The 18,252-nt window shown below is 39.5% G+C and overlaps 1 long non-coding RNA gene across 1 annotated transcript in view; it reads right to left on the minus strand.

The window, feature by feature from the left end:
• The window catches only part of LOC118093467 (uncharacterized), a 441,102-nt gene that overhangs the window by 421,987 nt on the left and 863 nt on the right, over nucleotides 1-18,252 (minus strand). The window contains exon 3 of the long non-coding RNA XR_009557561.1: nucleotides 13,436-13,482. This is a non-coding gene — a long non-coding RNA (uncharacterized LOC118093467). The remainder of the gene's footprint in view (nucleotides 1-13,435; nucleotides 13,483-18,252) is intronic.

Raw genomic sequence — 18,252 nt, forward strand, 5'->3', positions numbered from 1 at the left:
CGCTGCTGGGTGCCGACCCGGCAGGCCGCTTCTTCTAGCGCCCGTTTTTAAACAGGCTGAATTCCACTAGTAATAAAAATATAACTTTAAAATAAACAACTTATTTCAAATAAAGTAACACTCAACAATCCATTAGAATATAATGGTACACAATGAAATTAAATATCAGCAAACAATAATTAAACAGAAATTCACTCTTAACATTTACAATAAATAATTACTAAACTATGAACAATAGTTAATAAGCCCCTCCATCTTAGGCTCAGGTTGTATATATCTGTAAATAAACCATATATCCAAAAGACACCACAGTCTCTGCAGACCCCTGTTCCAAGGAAACCGAACCCTAGGAAACTGCCTGGAACCCCTGGAATCTCTCACCACTTGGAGATTAAGGAGGTGTGCAACATATTTTGATGTGCTTTTATTTACAGTAGCTGTAGAATCAAAGAATTATAGAGTTAGACGTGACCCTGAGGGTCATCTAGTTCAACCTCCTGCAATACAGCAATCTCAAATAAAGCATCCATGTCTGATGGCCATCCAACCTCTGCTTGAAAACCTCCAATGAAGAAGAGTCCACCACCTCCTGAAGGAGTCAGTTCCACTGTGAAACAGCTCTTGCCGCAAGAAAGCTATTCTTGATATTTAGTCAGAATCTCACTTCTTGTAACTTGAAACCATTGGCTCGGGATCTACCCTCCAGAGCAGAAGAAAACAAGCTGGTTCCATCTTCCATGTGACAGCCCTTAAGATATTTGAAGATGGCTATCATATCTCCTCTTTTCCAGGATAAACATACCCAACTCCCTCAATCGTTTCTCATGAAGCTTGGTTTCCAGATCTTTGATCATCTTGGTTGCCCGCCTCTGCACGTGTTCCAGCTTGTCAATATCATTTTTAAATTGTGATGCCTGGAACAGAACACAGTACTCCAGGTGGGGTCTGTCCAAGGCAGAATGGATTAGTACTATTAGTACTATTACCTCCTTTGATCAGCCTAAATAGCATTAATGTCAAGACAGGAGTTGGGAACAGGTCAGTAGTAACTCACAAGGTGACAATGAAGTTAACTCTTTAGTCAAAGAAACAAAACAGCTCAGGCCTAGTGAGCACAGCAACTCTTCCCAGTACACTGATGACACTGAGCTCTATTTCTCCAGAACATCTGAACTAGGAGTGGCCATGCGAGCCCTGGCCCAGTGCCTGGATGCATCGGTGAGATGGATAAGGGGAAATAAACTGAGCTTGAACCCTGGCAAGGCAGGCACTGTAGGTTCCTGTGTCTGATAAACTGGTCAACTGCCTTCCTTGGATGGGATCACTCTTCCCCTGAAGGAGCAGGTATGCAGTCTGGGGTGCTTCTGGATCCAGCTTTTGTCATTGGAGGCCCAGGTAGCCTCTGTGGCTACAAGCACGTTTTACTAGCTGTGCCTGGTGCTACAGCTACATCCATTCTGGACTGGGAAAGCATGAAAACAGTAACTCAGGCACTGGTGACTTTAATATTGGATTACTGCAATGCACTCTATGTGATCCACTCTATGTGGAGCTTCCCTGGAGCTTGACTTGGTTAGTGCAGAATGCTGCAGCATGGTTGTTGGCAGGAATGAGATGCTATCAGCATACAACACCTCTGCTCAAGAGATCTACTCTAACTGCGGAGCCAAGTTGACATATAAAGCCTTTAATGGCTTGGGAGCAGTTTACATACAGGATTGCCTGATCCCTTATGTGCCTACTCGACTGCTTTGATCTGCAGAACTGGCACCTTTACAGGTGCCACATAATGCTCATTCCACACTTGTAATTAATTGATCTTTTAGTGTGGTGACACTTTGAACTGTCCAGCTACTGATGTCAGGAAGGAACCTTACCCTGTACTGTTTTCAGTGCCTGAAATATTTTTGTATATGTAAGCTACCTAGACATGTGTTTTATTTCTTTTTAACTACTGTTGGTTTTAATATCTCTTGAATATTTTTAAATATCAGTTTTAAACCATTTTATTGATAATTTTAATGTTATAATTTTAATTTTTTTAAAAAAAAAACCACATAAAGGTTTTCTTATAATCAAATGTTACATGATTTTTGTCAAATAAATAAATACAATCTTTCTTGGCCTAAAGTACTTTGAGACTTCTTCAATGATGCTCCTCTCATGAGACTGATTTCTCTTACCCAATTTAATGCAACTTTAGGAGTAGGTCTCCAAATTCAGCCAGAACACTTGGAGGGGTGTGTGTTCAGACTATTTCCAACACACCTTTCACCTAATCTAACACATCACATCTGCGCACACACTAGCTGCTATTAGAATCATGGACTTCAAGAGGTTCTTTTGATTCAGAAGACAGCATGGGATAGAAGTGTAAAAGACTCCCACCTTCAGCATCACTATTTTGGTCATACTTGGATCCCTCCTTGGCAGCGTGAAACTAACAACAAATACAAAGAAAGATCCAGCCATTAATAGCCAGTGTTACATGTAGTATGGGCCTGAATCATAATATCAACACATAGGTTTTTAATCCATTCTATCTTTTATCATCCTACCAAGCCTGTACATCCTAAGAGGAAACTGGACTCTTATCAACCTGATTATAAGACAAAATGATAATTGGATAAAAGTTGTACATCTCGGTAATGCTATAGCACATCACTTTTGTCTCTCATTATTCTACTATACTGTACACTGCATGACCCACAGCTGAATACAGTATGTGAACTGTCTCAATTTATAGAAGGTTCCGTGCCCGAGAGTTAAACTAAATGTTACATAGAATTCCATGATTTTGTCTTTTAGCCAAAGCAACTTTGACTTGGTTGTGTCTGAGTGAAAGAAGGTTCATACACAGATTCTCTCCATGTGCCTTCCCTTCATTCAGAAAACTGCCTTCTCCAGGCTGCTTTGATTAAGCACGCATACATATACTTACGGAGGCAAGAATTCTGGGCCTCTGCATAACCTGCCGCGGACACAGTACCTTTCAATGCAAGTAGTGAAACCTCTAGGTGGTATTCCATTAGTAGTGCTCAGTAGAAAATGAGTCAGTGCAGTGCTAAACAATCAGAAGTACCTACAATAGTAGATTTCCCTAGGTAGCATCATGTTCAGAATGTTGGAGGATTTCTAACTGGTAAGTGCAGATTCAAATCTCAGCACTGAAGCTCCTCAGGTACCTTGCCAAGTCACTATCTCTCTGCATAACTAACAGAGGAGCGTAGTAAGCTACCTTATACTATGTCAAACCATTGTTCCGTCTAGCCCAGTTCCGGCAGGTGTCTCTCCCACCCCTACTTGAAGATACGGATTTTACCTGGGACCACCTACATGCAAAGCATGTGCTCCTACCACTCAGCTACAGCCCTCTCCTTATAACATCACAGGTCTGTTGTAAGGATGAATAAATATAACAATTCTAAAGTACTTTGTACATTGTTATCATTCCACTGAAATAAAAACAACTAAGTCTGACCAAATTCTATGAACATTTGCAAAATTTGAAATGAGTATTCAGCAGATGACCTACAAATGACCTTGCTTTATTCAACAGAAACTCATGTAGTGGATACTCTTCAAGAAAAGCAACAAAAATGTATTTAGCAGACAGTAAGCATAAATGACTAGCTATATTTAGCTGTTAAGTTATATACTATTTTCTTGTTACTGCTGTTGTTAAGTGAACATTTAGAACAACTCCACCACCACCCCCAACAAAAACCCAAACAAATTAATTTGAGTTTATTCCATTGTAGCTAACAGCATGATGTGTTACTAGAACAATGCATATTACTTCTTCAATGTCATTTTCCGGACTTCATTAAGTTAATGAAATTTTCAGATCAAACAATGAAGGCAACATCATCAATAATAAAAAAGGATGCCACATAATAAAAACAAGCTAATGACTGAGGATACTATCAACTGAGGATTTTCTCCTGGGGAAAAATGCTCTAGAATGGAACATGAACATATTCTGTATGTTTCACATGTCTTTTCAGTGAAAGCGAAGCAAGGGGAAGATATTGTTGAACCATATCCAGATACTGTACTGATACTGAAAGTGAATTGTATCTTTTAAAAGGTGCTTAATTTCCATCATTCTAAATTGCTTGTCCATATTACAAAGCAGTTCCTTGAAGGGGAATTCATTTATATTTGGTCTCCTTGATCAAGCAATAAGTGTAAATGACTACAAAAAAGAAACAATGGTCACAATGCAATTTACAGTTATGCACACTTCAAAATCCCATTGAAACCGATGGTCCTTAAATGAAGTACACTATGGTCAGTTTGATCTGTATATACAATGTTACAAAATAAAAGTAAATATCAGTTGGCATTTGAAATATATGGACAAATATGCATTCATTTGCAAATTAACCTTGTTTTTAATCTGGAGTGATTTGTATTTAAATGGAAAACCACTGGAAACTTCAAGTGACAACATTTATTTGATCTTACTGTTTTATTATTAGTTGTGTGATAAAACAACTGTTTTAATGCCCATATTATACAATGTCTCTGCTCGGCCTTTTAATATGCCAGAGTAGAGAGACAGAGAGAACATGTTCCATTTCATACCCAACCCAACCCAAAATCACTATATACAATCTAATACCATGCAATACTGAAAAAATGAGTATGTGCAAATCTAATACTGCTAGATATTTTTTGAAATGTAAACATTAAAATTGTTAATTTCAAAAAGCTAAATAACTACAGATTTTTCATTTCTAAAGACATTTAATGAATGTCTGAAAGCAAAAGAGACAGAGAAAATATGTTTCTTAAAATTGTTACAGATGTTATGTAAACATTAATATATAATATATATCTGCTATATATCTGCTATAATATACTCATGCATGCAAATTTTCTTTTGCTAACTTGTTTTAAAATTTGTGCAAAGTTTACCTCTCTATATCTGAAATAACTTTAGACTTAATTTAAATTTTGTGATAGAATATAGACATTTATAATTAATGAACAGATGGCAAAATGTATAGAAAGAGGTATTCGAACCACTTTTCCATGTCCAGCCACCTAATTTATCATAAATAAAAACAACAAATGGGCAACAGATGACAGGATGGCTTTTTTAATAGGAGTAAAAATATATACACCAGAGTATAAAAATGTTCTCCACACTGAATTTGAGTAAAAGCATAGGAACCATTATTAGGATTACCTTTTGCTTTAGCTGCAGTCCTGAAAGCCTTGCTCAAAACAGCAACCTGTTTTCTTTTCACCTACTTGTGGTAAAACTATAGCCACCTTTAGATTCACACAGCTGCACAGGACTGTGTGTGTGTGTGTGTGTGTTGTTTTGTTTATTATTTAAAGATACACGTGAGAAGCCTTTTAAAGATTTCATGCAAGAAATTTTTCCATGGAGATCTTAAATGAATGTGACGATCAAAGAGCTATTATATTTTGGATGAAGCTAAAAATGTAATCATATGTCAAAGCACTGTACTTTCAGCACTTGATCTAAGCCTGTCACTAAAATACACCTTCAGGTCTTACACACGGAATAGATTATTCTAAATACATATGTTAAAAGTTATGTTTCTCCAAGTTATTATATGAAATTAAATTCTCCATTCTAGATATGCACTAGTCACACCTTTATACCAAGGAATCATTTTTGACATTTCACCCTTTCCATTACCCTTTCAGTTTCTAACATTTCCACTTGCAAACCTTGTCTTATATTCCCATACATTCTTACCAAACAAAATCACTATTTTAAAGCACATATTCATAGCACGTTCGTTAGATGCAGTCAAATGAAATCTGTAGCAACAATAAAATGGATTTTCTTTTGAAAATGCAACTAATGGATTAACACAAATGCTTGTTGCATTTATGTCTTCTGAACGAGTAATGTTTATCTCACCTGCCTATATAGGATAAAATGCCATGTGAGTGTGGCTGCTAAATTTAAAGTTTCCATTAGCTTTGAAGTAGCAAATTTAAGGAATGCATTCATTCATTAAAGACTTCTGTTGAAAATTTCTTACAGCAACTTCTTTTGTCCCACAAAGAGTTCAATAATTTAAATACCAAAACATTTTGAATGTACTTATGAATTGTCAATTGTAGCTTCATTTGTCAATGGTAGGTTGTTACTAAACATTTCACAGAATAAAGCCAGAAGCACAAGTCAACGACGTTAGATAACTACAGGAGCAGCTAAAGTAAACTAAAGAATACAAATCAAATTTGTATTAAATACATAATTTATGTTACTATACTATGAATTTCAAGCAGCTGAAAGAAAAGTTTAAAAGTGGACAGAATACAGCCAGGGCAGTGTAACTGCAAAAAGTAGCTGAAATCATTTCAATAAAATGTTGACATTAAAAAAAAAAGCAAGGTAGAATTTAACTAAGGAATATTGGTTCTCATTATTTTCCAACATTTTTGTGGAAGCAGCAAACTCTAAGAGGATCAACTGCATTTTATGTCATCAGCATTTTATAAGTGCCATGTTTAAGTACTTTAGTGAAAATACCATGCAATGAAAGACTTATGAATATAAATAAAGCTAAGTCTCCAACTGCAAATCTTATCATTTTCTAAAATACATTTTCTTCCAACTGGCTAAAGAAGTCGGAAATGTTACCTTTTGGGTTCACAGTTTACAATATACCAATTATAATGTGCATGCATAAAAGAACGAACACACACACACACACACACATCTCTGTATGTATATATATATATACACATATATATGCATTACAGATTAAAAAAAATTAACTAGAACATAAAATCAGTCAGTATCAATGCTGGACTCTGAAAATGCCAGGAAAAGGTTATCATAGTTGTGAAATTCAATCTGAAGTTATCACCCTACACATTACAACATTAACAACGAATATTTGGTATGACTCTCATCTGGGTGCCAATAAAAGAAGTGCTGGAGTCAATTTTGTGTGCCAACAAGAAAGCCCAAACTTTCAAGATTGTTGCCTTGAATGGCCTCAAGAGTTCACCTTTATCTCCCATGAAAATAAATGCCAATATAAAAATTCTGAAGTACCTCCATAAACCCAAAGGAAATGGTCTGGACAGACAGATGATGTGAGATATATTTCTTCCTTTCCATTCTTAGGCAGCTTCTTCTCTCTGCGGCTGAAAGCAAATGCTTTGAGACTCAGTCGCATATTTAATTAGAAGCAAGCTGCTTGTACTATCACCGTGCGAATCTACCTCTCCAATCTCTCGTGAGTCAATCTTTCCCATCTCTGATTTTCTTTTATATTTATGCTAGAATATTTAATTGTAGACAAAAGGTTACTCTGGCTGTATTCACTGCACAGAGGCAGAATAATCTGCTTTAAAAGGCTTGACATTTCAGGCTTTTCAAAAAGGCTGAAAAAAATTATATCCCTGCTTTTGTTAATCAATGAAGTAGAACTCTCCTGAACAAAAGAATTAAATTGCTTGGTTGGTTTAATAAAACCAACAGAAATAGCAGCTTCCTCTGGGCTTTATTGTGTAGGCATGGCACACACATCCAGCACTGTAATTCCATATGATTCAGGGGCAAAACTCTAATTTCTGCACACAGTTGGGTTTTTAAATCCTATTCAGACTCTATCCATTCTGGTTGGTTCTCTAAGGCCAGATTTATCATTAAACTTGACTTTTTCCTAGGTATACCAGACATATAGCAATTTTGTTTTTTGTTTTTTGTTATTCTGCTCTATCAAGAAATAAAATAAAATAGTGATCATTAAAATGCATTAATCTAGCTATTAGTCTGACAGTTTTATTTAAGCTGGAAGTTAGTCATTTTATACCTTTACTCAACTATTAAATCATTGTAGAAGGTGATGAGGGTGTGAACAAGTGTCAATGGGTTGTACATGAAAGTGCAAAACAGTAGTTAGAAAACCCACTAACTTCAACCAAGATAAGACTGTTTTGTTAAGAAGAATTACTTAGTTCACTACTAATTAAGTTAAGCATTCATGGCAGAAAATAACGTTAAAATGTTTTGAAAGATTGCCTAAAATGGAAAATAGCAGACTGGTACCTAGCTTTGACAATCTGTAAGTACTTCCCATCTACAGGCAATCAGAAGTTAGTGAATTCACATCATGCCAAGAACACCAAGGAGTTAGGACCTTCTGTGAGTAGCTGGAAGCTGTGGCCTCAGTTCCAGGCAGCCACCAGAATTCAATCATGGGTTAGAAGAATCCAGTCAAGTATTTCTTATATGTATCTCCCAGATCTTGAGACTGATAGCCTAGGTACAAGGCCCCTGAAAGAGGCAGCCCTCAGAAACAGCTCTTGAGCCCAACTCTGAGGAACCAAGACCTACCATATCAGAAATCTCTTGCTCTGACCACTAAGTGATGCACAGTACACACCAGGCAGTAATTAGGGGAAAGGCACCAAAGTGCTATGCTCCAGGCACAAGGGCTGTCCATTTAAGGATCTCAACAACTCAGCCATGAGGGTTGATCCTGGGAAGGACAGTGAGGGTATGGAAGAAAATAAGGTGTCTTTTGGACCTAGGACTCTTGAAGCAATATCCTCACATCCAGTGATCTGCCCAGAACCTTGCAAGACTTGTGACTGACACTCCTGCTTCTATGGAACTCTCTGGGCGTGTAATGGCTTGCTGTCTCTATAACACTAAAGTGCCCATTGAGCCCAGTTCTCACTTTAACCCCAGTGCTGGATGGACCCATGACTCCCATGCCCCTTTGAGCTCTGCTATCCCATAACAAGAGACAGAATCCCTATTCTAAGAATGATATTGTACAGTATTTTTTATTATATTTATTCAAGTTCACACTTGAAAGTACATTGCCTGATTTCTCATTTCTCACTGACTAACTGTTGAATACTGATTCAATTGAAAATTCTGGAGTTGATATGTGGTTATAACAACCTCTTCTGAACTCTGATGGGTGTCAATCTCCTGCTGCCATTATGATGGCAGCTGGTAACAGGTGGATGATCCACACAATCTGTCAGAGTTGTTCCACAGCAGGTGAGGGAGATATGGATCACCCACCAGCCAGATCCAGTTCCTCTTCCCCAGTGTATACCATAGAAATATATACCAGTAGCTCAGAAAAGATTCTGAGACATTTTGGTTTCAGAATCCACAGAATCTTGCACCATCATAAGAAGTATATGAAATGCAAAACTGCATTAGGAGTCTACAAGGTCTCTAACACTTTCAGCCAGCCACAAATATCTCCTTTGGGGACAAGCTGCTCATGAGGGGCTTGATTGTGCAACTCTATAGACTCTCTCAAATGAGATGGATTATCTGGACCCATTCCAATTTGGTTTCAAGCCATGATGGTTATCCTAATACAGTGATGGCGAACCTATGACACGCGTGTCAGACGTGACACGCAGAGCCCTCACTGCTGGCACACGCCCCATTGGCCCATTTGTTGTTGTTGTTGCTGCTGGTAGCCAGAGATTGGCTTTTTAACTCTTTCTGTGCTGTTTTTTCTGGTGCTTTGGCAGACGATGATTGGGTGTAACAGCATTCATTTTTTAACCCGTTCTGTGCTTTTTTTTTTTTTTGCGCTTTGGCAGACTATGTCAGTGCTGCGTGTTAGTTCTAGAGAAGGTATTATTCGTCATTTATTTCTGTTCTCTTTTCCCCAAAACAATGCACAGCAGCTTTGGGGCACCCCCCCCCCAAAAAAAGCAAAGCAACTTTTGCACTCCCCCCAAAAAACCTCCAAAACTTTGGTCAGCAGCTCCACCCAAAAAGCTCAACAACTCTGGGCACTTTGTGATAAATAAGGGGGTTTTGGTTTGGTTTGGTTAAATAATTAGTTTTGAGTTTATTAAATACAGTTATATATTACAATTATACATTTTTGTTATTTAAACTATAAATATCACAAAATTATGGTTTTTTTCTCGAAGTGACACACCACCCGAGTTATGCTCGGTTTTTTGGCAAATTTTGACACACCAAGGTTGTCCATCACTGTCCTAATATGTGACCTATGCCTGCAGAAGACAAGGAAGTAAAGAGTTTGTCTAGACATCTTAGCATGGGGTTAGCCAGGATTTTTGTTAGAGGGCCAGGCCTTTTGTTAGGGGGGCAGAACCTCAGTTGCTATGTATTTTTATTGATTGGGGGGGTGACAGTTTCCTTCCCTCCCCCCTCCTCAGCTACGCCCATGCATATTGGTGACCTTCAGTATCATAAACCATGATCTACATAAAATTAAAAAATTCCTTCAGTAGCACCTTAAAGACCTACTAAGTTTTTATTTTGGTATGAGCTTTCGTGTACACTTCTTCAGATACACTGAAACAGAAGTAACCAGACCCTTATGTATATTCAGAGGGTGGGGGGGTGATGGGAATGGGTGATGGGCTGATAGGAGTGGTAAACCTGTTGGTGACTGTTAATGACTGTTAATGACTGCAATTGGTCTTGCAGTCATTGTTAATGACCAATTGCAGTCATTAACAGTCGTTAACAGTCATCAACAGGTTTACCACTCCTATCAGCTCATCACCCATTCCCATAACCCCCCCACCCTCTGAATATACATAAGGGTCTGGTTACTTCTGTTTTAGTGTATCTGAAGAAGTGTGCCTGCACACGAAACCTCATACCAAAATAAAAACTTAGTTGGTCTTTAAGGTGCTACTGAAGGAATTTTTACATTTTGTTTCGACTCAGACCAACATGGCTACCACCTGTAACATGATCTACATGATCTATTTTCTGGATGAATTCTGTGGTTTGGAAGATGGGGGCATGATAATGTGATTCCACTCCTATTGGATCGTTTCCAGAAGGGGGTGCTGTGATATTACTGCTGTGCGTTGTGGATCCCTCAGTGCCCACCTTATTCACCATGTTTTTAAACATCTACTTGAAGCCTGCAGGAGACATCTTAGATTTGAACAGTTAAGTCCAGTCAAAGGTGACTATGAGGTGCCGCACTCATCTTGCTTCAGGCCGAGGGAGCCGGCGTTTGTCCTCAGACAGCTTTCCAGGTCATGTGGTTAGCATGACTAAACCGCTTCTGGTGACACCGTGATGAGTGCCAGAGTGCACGAAAATGCCGTTTACCTTCCTGCCACAGCGGTATCTATTTATCTACTTACACTGGTAAGCTTTCAAACTGCTAGGTTGGCAGAAACTGGGACAGAGCAATGGGAGCTCACTCCGTTGCGTGGAGGGTCAGTGGTTTAGACCACAGCACCACCCACTCCCTTTTAAGTGTTGTATTATCAGTATGCTGGGCAGTGTGCTATTTGTCCTAGAGATTGAACAGGTGAAGCAGTGGAAGTGTTGAACTGGTCAGTAATAGCCTGGATTAAGACTAATACATTATAGCTCCACCCTGAAAAGAAATTTCTTGCCGCAATTTGCTACTACATTCACTGGGGGTAAACTGGAAGGGAACATTTCACAAGCTTTTGGGAAAGGGGGCTAACACTGGTGACTTGGTTCAGGAGAACAAAGAAAGTTGCACAATCTAGCTGCTGCATTTTGGAGAAGCTGAAGTTTCTGAGTCGTCTTTAAAGGCAGCCCCACACAGAGTGTATTGCAGTAATCCAATCTGGAAGTTACCAGAGCATGGAGTACCATGGTCAAGAATCTCTGTCCAAAAGAGGCCATAGCTAGCAAGCCAGCTGGAGCTGGAAATAGGCAGTCCTAGCCAACAAGGCCATCAGAGCCTCCCGTGACAACACTTGATACAGGAATATGTCAAGAGACAGATCTGCTCCTTCCAGGGGAATGCAACTCCATCCAATTTAGGCCACATACCCACCTCCTAGATAATCTGAATCACATAACACCTCCAGCTTTTCAGAATTCAGCTTCAATTTATTGGCTCACATCCAATCCATCACCACCTCCAAGCATCCACCTATTCCCTCAACAACCTCTCCAGATTTAGATGGAACGGAAAGACACATACTGGTGGCACTTCACTCCAAATCTCCTGATCACGGATAGCAGTTGTGTCAGATAGATGTCAAATGGTATAGGGAACAAGAAGGGAACCTGCAGGAAACCACAGAACTACTCCCATGGGGCTTAACAATGCCCGCCCCATAACTGCTTTCTGAAAATAGCCCTGAAGGTAGGACCAAAGATAAAGAAGGACCCCACCTCCCTGAGCTGCTCCAGATATTGTGGTCGATGATATAGAAAGCCATCAAAAGAACAGGCAGAGTTGCACTCTCACATCTCTCCTGACGAATATCTTCAACTAGTGTGACCAAGTAGATTTCAGTGCCACAACCTGGTCTAAAGCCAGACTGAAATGGATCCATATATTAGGCCTCATCCAAGCATGCTTGAAGCTGGAAGGCCTCCACCCAACTGAACACCTTTCCCCCGAAGGAGACATTTGCCATTGGGTTTGACACTTCTCGATTCAGGGAACTCCTCTTTATCAGAAGGAAGCTCCTTAATAACCTTCTTCTTCTTCTTCTTCTTCTTCTTCTTCTTCTTCTTCTTCTTCTTCTTCTTCTTCTAAGACAATTTATTAAATTTTCAAATAAACACATTAAACAGTAACAAAACATTCAACAACAAACACAACAACACATAATAAACACAAATTTTTCTCCTTTTAACATCTATTCAGCTATCTCAAATTTCCTGTGCTCTGCCGAACTTTGACTTCCCTCCCTCCCCTCATTCGGTTTTCTTATCCACTCCTGTCTCGCAGTTCCTTTACTCCATCTATTTAAAATCATTTCGTAGGATTTATTTCAGTCCTGCAAGTGTCTTTAAACTTCTACAGTTCCTCTCCATATAGTCCACAAATTTACTCCAGTCCTTTTGGAACCTTGCCTCTCCCTGGTTTCGGATCCTGCTAGTCAGCCTTGCTAGTTCCGCATAGTCTATCATTTTCGTCTGCCACTCTTCAATCGTCGGTAACTCCTGAGTTTTCCATTTTTGGGCTAACAAAGTCCTAGCCACGGTTGTCGCATACATAAATAGTACTTGGTCTCCTTTTACAATCTCCTCTCCTATAAGTCCTAATTAAAAAGCCTCCGGTTTTTTGGGAAAGGTGTATTTGAAAATCTTTTTCAGTTCATTATATATCATTTCCCAAAATCTTTTAATTTTTTCGCATGTCCACCACATATGATAAAATTCATCCTTCTCTTTACATTTCCAGCATGATTTACTACTCATTCTATACATCTTAGCCAATTTTACTGGTGTTAAATACCATCTCCTTAATAACCTTCTTCAGCCAGAGGTGGATATTATAAGGTCAGGGTGGTATTCAACTAAGTTTTACTCCTAGCAGAAATACTAAAATTAATTAGGTCCATTAATTTCAATGGGTCTACTTTGGGTAAAACTTAGACCCTGTATCAAAATTACAAAGACTCAAATATATGTTAACAAATATGAAACTGAGAGAAAAGAGTATTGCTTTCTTACCAGATATCAAGCCTATAAAGTTCAACTGACTGGACTGCCACTGGAACCTGGAAATAGAGTTAAACACATGACTATCATTTGTGCTGTTGGAAATCTACCTTATGATTGCAATTCAATTATAGAACAATCCTATACATATCCATTCAGAAGTAAGTCTCAATGAGATTTCCTCCAAGTTAAGTAAGAAAGATTGTAATGTTAGCTATAATTTGAATAACTGTTCAAATATGGTAAGCCATTTTGCTGTTTACCGCAGTCAGAGTAAAATACCGTGTTGGTCTGAGTCGAAGCAAAATAAAAAAATTCCTTCAGTAGCACCTTAAAGACCAAATAAGTTTTTATTTTGGTATCAGCTTTCATGTGCATGCACACTTCTTCAGATACACTTGAAACAGAAGTCAGACCCTTATGTATATGACATAAGGGTCTGACTTCTGTTTCAAGTGTATCTGAAGAAGTGTGCATGCACACGAAAGCTCATACTAAAATAAAAACTTAGTTGGTCTTTAAGGTGCTACTGAAAGAGTAAAATACCGTAATTCACTGCATAATCATTGCCACCAATAATCATTGCCACCACATAATCACTGCACCCCTAAAATCTGTTCCAAATCTTTCACCACATAACAGTCAAATGGTATAATTCTCAGCATGTGCATTCTCAGTGAATATGGCACATGAAACTTCTGTCTTCCCGCGATAGCTAAACTGTACAGTGGATAGATAAACAAGATGAGCGGGGAGAGGGGGGCATACCTGGTGCCATGGGGTGGAGCAGAGCAGCCAGGAGCAGCAGTGCCCAGGATGACAGGAGGAGGAGCTGCAGAGCCAGGCTAGTTGTGGCCTCAATTAAAACCTATTACACTAATTAGGACTGGCTACTGGCCGGGATGGAAGTTCATCCCAGGCACCAGATTGCTTTTGCCTCCTTGGGTCCCTCCAAGGTTCCTGATGCCCCCCCAGCACCTGCCCCACTCCAGTCCCCTGGCCTGGGACACCCCTACTCGGGACCGGGAGGTGCCGGAGCGCTGGCAGTTGAGCTCTGAGGTTGGGCTAATGCCAGCTGCCAGCAGAACAGGCCATATCCATTCATGCCCTGGGGCGCACAAGCCACTGGGGGCATGCACAAACTCGGCAGGCGCATATCTCTGGCACCCTGTGCTTTGGCTCGCACCTAACTGCCTGCATCTCCTCCTGGGCCCTCTGCTCCAGGACATGCCAGCTACCAGCCACCTTGCTTGGCCATGTCTTTTTTGCTCACATAATCATCACACCCCATTTTTTGGAAAGAAAAATTGGCATTAAAAATGTGACAATTATGTGGTGAATTATGGTATTTTCAGATTCTTGAAATTGTTTACATGTCCCCTGAGCTAAACAATGAGAAACATATGGCTACATGAGACTCCCTATGAATGTTTGGGTATTTTTCAACAGTTGTTGACACTTTAAACATACCTTCAGCTACTTTTCCTTACAGTAATTTACTAGTAAAAGAGAAATTTTTGAAAATGGAGTGGCATATTTATATATGACAAAGAAACAAGAAATGCAAGACAAGAAAAAAGTTCAGTTGCCAAATTAGTTTCAGTTGTAACAAATGTTTATTCAAAATGACAGCATATGTGTATAAATACACTAAGCACATCAACATTTGACCAGCCATTTGACAACACCCAGAAAATTATAAGCAATTTATGTCAATATCACAAACCTAAACTATTCAGTTTGAGATATATTTCCCACATGGTCCTTTGTGCAAAAAAAAAATCCCCAGCCTGATTTAGAGAATTCTGTGATAGCAAACAGTTCACTGATGAGCAACTTTTAAGGTGCTTTTGTTTTTGTTTTGTTTTTATCAAGATTGATGCCTATTAAGTGTGACCAAAATTAAACTACCATTTCTGTTCATAACAGAAAGTTATGGTCACATATAGCAAGCAAAGACTGCTGCTTTTCTGGGGGGGAGGGGCCCAAATTGACTTGTCATGGAAACCAGGCTATATATCCTGGTTCCATTTTTCCCTGTGTGACTCTTCCACATATTTTCCCCCCTTTGTCCCCTCAGATCTATATTTATCATTTCTGGTCTTTTCTTGTATTTATGTTAATTCTCTTCCTTTTGTCTGTGACCTCCCATTTCCCCTCTCCCACCCATGACCACTTTTCTCTTGCCTTTCTCTTTTTGTTCCAGATACATTACTACAGGATTTTTTTAGTGAATGCACACTCTAATGGTGTTTCTCCTGCTGGGCTCTGAACAAATACAACTGACCACTGGAGCAATCTGTGTAAACTTAATATCACGTGCTGGTTCCAGATGGACAAGCTGAGTTGTTTGATTGCTGGAGATTAACACAAAATGAGGGTGAATTATAGCTCTGGTACTTGTTTGTGAGTATTCTTAATAATACAGTGTCATGTATTAATAATAGTGTCTCACACATAACAAAAGCAGTAGCTGAAGGTACATCTGTGGCTCCATTATGAAGTCATTTGTGCATGGCTCAGAATGTAAGTAATAGGGCAGGGCAACTTCCAGCTTTCATGCTCTGATTCTACACACAGAATCAGTGGGAACTATCTTGTGGTGATGTTTATTTAAACTTATATTGATACTGGACTACACTATGGGAATTTGATTAACAACTAAGTGCTAGCTTGTAATACTCATTGTTGGACTCCCACCAGCCTGATTCATTTGTGATATGTGTTTAACAAGCCCTTACCCAGGAAAACGGCAATGTAAGTCTTCTCTTGGTGTGTCATTTTGGTTTGTGCACACTGATGGTGCCTCTTATTGCTCCTTGGGATTTCTAGATCAGTTACTGTAGCACATCATTGAAATTGTAGCACTGTATATTGTGATGGTGCTCTTTTTTAAGTTGCATCATGCCACAGAATTCAATGCAATACCACTGCACTAGCGGGTCTGAGGGATGTGTGTCACCATCATTCACAGAAATTCCATCTTCTTCACTTGGAAACCTATCCACCTGGCAGGCAGATGGGAGTGGCTATACCTGATGTTGGGCCAGAAAAAGAGAACAGGGATCTTATTGATTTACCACTCATCCCACTGCCCATTCTGAGATGGCAGAGGCAACCTCAGTTAAAGTGCTGGAGAAGCCCAGATGCAGATTGATTGCTCCCTGGTTAGTTTGAAATTGTGGTGGGTGTGGCAGATCCCCTAGCAGGGGTGAAAACACATTAATATGGCCAGCCCCTGGAAATATTCGGAATCCAAGGGATTCCTAAGTGTTCTATGGGATTTTCCTGTTGGCAAGTTATTCTGTCAAGGCTCTAGTTTCACTATGGAATGGCAAGATGGAAAGGGCCATTGGCAGGATTGCTCTTTAACACCCTATCCAGCACTGTGGAGCCCCAAATGCTCCTTGGGTTTCTGAGGAGCTCTGGTCAATGAAACAGGCTGGAAGATTACAAGGAAGGTAGCACAGATCTCATAGGAAATACAAGTAAACACTGGTTAGAGTGGGTGCCACGTCACCAACCCAGTGCACGGGAAAACATTTATTGGCAATTGGAGCCATATGTCAATCAAGTAACTGGAGTTGAAAGGCCTGCCCCATTCTTCTATGAATGGGTTTAAATAATTTTTGAGGGGGAGAAGCAGTAGTGATTGGTTCCCTGCTTGCCTTCTGGCCCAATTCATTCCTACAGTTGTTTGTTGCCAGCCAACCACGTGCAACTGCTGACAAGACCCCTGCTTTGTCCCAGGGTATTTTTTTCTGAACATCCATGACAGGGAGGAAGAAACAATTGAAAACACCCAGTTTGCCTCAGTGTTTGTTGCCTGCCAATCATGTGCAGCTGGTGGCAAACACTTGTTTCACCCCACATAGGGGCTTTTCTTAATGTTCACTGAGTATGGAGTGTGTGTGCCAGAGATATGCACTTGTGCAGAGAGAGAGGTGGGGAGATGTACAAGCTGTTTGTGTGTGCACGTTGAGAGAAAGAGAGAGGATGAGGTAAATATGTATATGTGGACTATGAGAGAAAGGGAAAGGCACACGTGTTCTATATGGGGCTGCCCTTGAAGAATGCAGCCACAAGTACTGGGTGGCAGAGCAAGGTTTGAATGCATCATACTGGCTGCCTTTTTTTTACTAAGCCAACCTTAAACCACGTTGAGGTTTTTCTTCTACAATCAAGCTATACGTATATAATTTTTTTTAATTAAATAAAGGTGCTCACTTTGTTGTTTATAACTTGGAACCTGGGCTTTTGAAGAAGCACCTCTCCTATTATTTGCAGAAGAGATTCTACTGATAGTTCCACTTACACTATGACTTCTTCCACGGTGAGTCATAGCAGGGCCTTCTCTGCCACTGAAGGTACATTGTACCCCTGCCAATGACTTTTCGATGTGTACTGAAGGCATACTTGTTCAATTTGCTCTTTGGGAACTGATGAGATGGTTGACCTGGTCTGTTTGCTGTGCATCATGTACTGCTGATATTCTGTGGAAGATTCATGGAGATAAAAGAACTACACAACTTTTAGAAGACTTCAGAAGGCAGTCCTGTATCATGAAGTTTTTAATGTTTGATGTTTTATTATGTTTTTTTATGTGCTGGAAGCTGCTCAGGGTGGTTGGGGGAACCCAGCCAGATGGGTGGGGTATAAATAATAAAATTACGGTATTGCTATTGTTGATAATTTTATGGTTTTAGTTATTGGTTTTATGTAGCATTTAGCACATTTCTTGTACACTGCCCTGAGAGCTGTCTAAAATATAATTTTATAAATTTATTATTGCTAGCAGCAATATCCAGGTATCCTGAGAAGAGGCGATA

This window comes from Zootoca vivipara, chromosome 5, assembly GCF_963506605.1.
Source record: "Zootoca vivipara chromosome 5, rZooViv1.1, whole genome shotgun sequence".
Classification (NCBI taxonomy): Eukaryota; Metazoa; Chordata; class Lepidosauria; order Squamata; family Lacertidae; genus Zootoca; species Zootoca vivipara.